Source organism: Strix uralensis, chromosome 17, assembly GCF_047716275.1.
Source record: "Strix uralensis isolate ZFMK-TIS-50842 chromosome 17, bStrUra1, whole genome shotgun sequence".
Classification (NCBI taxonomy): domain Eukaryota; kingdom Metazoa; phylum Chordata; class Aves; order Strigiformes; family Strigidae; genus Strix; species Strix uralensis.
Genome location: NC_133988.1, coordinates 5,912,244 through 5,915,996, shown reverse-complemented (window position 1 = coordinate 5,915,996; position 3,753 = coordinate 5,912,244). Strand labels below are relative to the sequence as shown.

Below are 3,753 nucleotides of genomic sequence, written 5' to 3'. Positions count from 1 at the left end.
GCTTCCTTTCTGGTTACAAAATATGGGTCAGGTTTCTATTAGCAGCCAGTAGACCCTTTCAGATGAAAAATTATAGCCCTAGTATTGACACAAGAGAAGCAGGTCAGGAACATGTGGCCAGTGGAGGAAGGACACCTTGTTTCAGTAGCAGAGCTGCTCAAAACTGTGCAAGCATGCCCACCTCCCTGCTGAGTCGGCAGGCTTGCAGAGGGAGAGGGGGCAAGATGCTTCTACCAGTGTCATGGCACAAGAAACTAAACAAAGGCACTAAGGATTCCTAATCTTGGAGAGCTAAATTATATTTTTTTGGCAAGAATTTAATAACAGATCTGATGTCCTGAACAAATTACAGCTTAGGTAGTTACATTCTGCCTAAATTACCCTTCAATTTCAGATAAAGCCATTTGTCAATTCTACAAACAAGATAGCTGCAAAATGCTTTTTATGCTTCATTTCAGAGGGGTGCTACATTTTGGTAGTTGATCTAACAACATCTCATTAGTACAATTATCAAGTTTTATTGAATAATGTAGTTTTTTAGTAATTTCCAACAAATCCTGTTAAACATCTAGAGAAGTGTTTCTATTTCACAGTTATTAAAGGACCAAATTAACTCATACAGAATGAGTAGTTTTATCTCGCGCTGTGGCAAAAATCAGCTCTGCGGTTTTCAGGCACGCAGCATACACTAGTGTATAAGCAGGGAGCTGGGTGTCAAAATGAGTGCTAATGACCACTCTGACTGCCTGTGATTTTGTTTGAATAGCTGAATACTAAATTTTGACATCTTCCCCCACAGTGAAGAGTACCTACAGGGATTTGAGCTTTGTTGCACTATACCTTAGTTTCTTTGCATGTGAAGCACAGACTAACACCTGCTTTCCAAAGGTGTCCTCAGGTCTTTGGATTTAAGAATTTCTGTTCAGATACAAAGTAGGAAGTGTTCCAGGCTTCTACAAATTATTTAACACAGCATGTATGGAAGCTGGAGAAAATGGAAATCTTCTGCTTTTGGATGTGACTTCTAAATGCAACGTACAGACACATACTGGTATGTTCTTTATCTTTTGAAGTGGGATTTAAGGGGAGGTTCATATTTGCTATCTGAAGCTCAAGTTCACTTCTCTCCTTTATCTGCTTATTAATAACATCAAACTCCATTAAAACTGTTTGTTTCCTGCATTAGTTTATTAGGAAGGGTCTCTGTTTACTCTTTGAGCTTTGTTCAGTCTGAACAATATGTGTCCGAGCTGAATCAGTCTCCTGAAGAAAATGTCCTCAAGACAAGTAAACATGAAGGTTCATTTTCAAAACATGCCAGTTTGTTAGTTTTAAGGCTCACTCCTAGTCTTTACTAAAATATATAAACACTGGGAAAAGCTGGCAATTACCTGAAATAGCTGAAGCAGTATAAGAGGAAAGGGAATGATCATCTGCAATGAATTGAAATCTTAAGAACCATACTTCAAAAAGCAAAAACATCTCTCCTTTCTTCCTTTTCAGTGACTTTCTGGGATATCCACAGTGAGGAAACAAGTAGTTCCCAGTTTCCGGGTGTTCTCATCTAGTTACCCAGCTGAGAAAAGCCTAATGAATAGTAGGATTCTATCAACGCTGGCACTTTATGAAACGTCTTAATTATCTCCATTTCCTATAGCTTCTTTCACTTTCCAGATGATTTAGAGCTGCAAACAAGACTTCTAGAAGACTTTATAGAGACTTTGCTAACTACATCGCTTAAATCTGTACATGACAGCAAGCCATACTCTTTCTAATAATATCAAATATTTAAAAATATACATTGACTGAGCTTAGACATTTGAAATGTATTGTTAATTTCTAATGGCTTTGTGCATTAAAGGCATGAGGACTAATGACAGACTAGGCAGATCAAACAGAGGTTTTTCCTGACACTCCAGCTCTAAAGAACTCAAGTGTGGATAAGGCTGTTATGTAAGACAGGCTTTTGGATATCACTGAAGTGCTTTACAATTAAGATGGAATATTAATAAAAGACTTAAACTGAAAACCTCCAGCTATTAGAAGGATTAGGACTTTGCAGTGGGCTAGGGGAATACATAGACTGTCAAAGCCATCTTTTTGGCTGTGATCAAAGGCAGAAAAGGCTTTGGCAGAAACAGCATCTTGGAGGGAGGGGAATAGATCTGCAGTATCACATAATAATAATAACAAATGATAATAATAGCAGCAACAACTTGTGCAGAGACTGTAATCCACAGTGACAAAAGACAAGAAACTAGGGGTGCAGCCTAGAGCTTCTCTCACTCAGCAATGTGCCCTGTGACAGCAGGTGCCCCTACAAGAGGGGAGAAGCATCTGCTCATTTACACCCCTGTGGCTGGACTGGCTTTCCTGGGAAGAGCATGTGAGAACAGAATTCGCACTCAGTGCATTTGTCATTCAGCGGCGACATCAGCTCCTTACACCTGTGCGCTGGCCAAGAGGAATTAGCACCAAAGCTCACAGGGCTCAATGCTATGTAAACAAACTGTGGTTTATTAGATTTATTTTCTGGAGATTGGTTCTTTTTTAAAAAAATAATCTCTTCAGGAGGTGCCCTAAAGGGTATTTCCTTTAAGAGCCCAGGCCATTTCCTTGTGATTCTCATGGGAACAATTACTCTGATAGTTTAATTCTGTTCTACAGAAAGATCATTTTGTAATATGCTGTAATCAGGCAAATAGAATTGACTGCATTTTGAATATACTTCTTACTTATGAGGCAGCCTCCTTTTCGAAGAACCTGGGGACTGATCCCCTCTGCCAATGTACCATTCCCACACCATGCCTTCTACTGCAGGTACCGTGCCTGAGCATGTTCCCTCCCAAGCCATGGCCTTGGCAACTGTAACTGTAAGTGGTACAGTTGCCCAGGCTCAGAAACAGGGACATGGCAAAAGCCTTCATTCTGTTAAGTAGAGACAGCTGGAAATGTGTCATTAATAAGCAGTAACTTTTAAAGCAGTTTGGGTGGAGAGGGATTAAGGAATGCCATATGGTATCAGGAGTAAAAAGATGCCAAAGAGTGTAACTTGAATGGAAAAGAAGCAGCTACCAAGATGCCCGGAAGAGCTGAAAGTCTGGAAATACAGAAGGCAATTGGGAAAATATTAAATTGCATGTGTATGTTCTAGAAATCCATATTTATCTAAAAGCTGTGTATGCCAGTAAAAAGGAAGACAATCAGAAGCTTTATTTTTCTTAATACTCAATTTTGATGCATTTGAAATGTTTAAGAGGTTCCAGTCAATTCTTGCAGTGAAAACCCCTTAGAAATCCATACACATTATGAGATACTGTACTTCACATAAAAATGAAGCATAAAGATGTGGGTTTTTTTGGCAAATATAAAAAAGGAAAGTGGAACTAAAGAAATGCACATGCCTGGCTGATTCTTACCTTTTCAAAGATTACTAAGGGGTGTGTCTCCTGAGATTTTTGCTGAAAATTCAAATTATGGTCTGTCCTCTTACTAGGGAATTGGTTTTCCCTCAAAATTTTCAAGACAGATAGGTCAAAGAATCATCCAGTCCAGAATTAAGTGCAAGTCAGTTCTAAGCACAATGAGAACAAAAAATAACACCATGCAAGACATTTGAGAGAGAAAAGCATATTAATCTCAAAGATGAAATAATGTAGAATCACACACAATGACAACCAGGATGGACCAACAAAATATTTGGCATATGGGAGAAGACGCAAGAAATGTCATGGATCAACTTTGCAAGCAGCG

General features: G+C 39.0%; 1 long non-coding RNA gene across 1 annotated transcript; it reads left to right on the top strand.

Annotated features, from left to right (window-relative positions):
- The first annotated feature begins 281 nt into the window (after window positions 1–281).
- Window positions 282–3,395, top strand: LOC141951201 (uncharacterized). The gene is made up of 2 exons (XR_012631289.1): window positions 282–1,051; window positions 1,504–3,395. It is a non-coding gene; the product is annotated as an uncharacterized LOC141951201 (long non-coding RNA).
- Window positions 3,396–3,753: the final 358 nt, after the last annotated feature.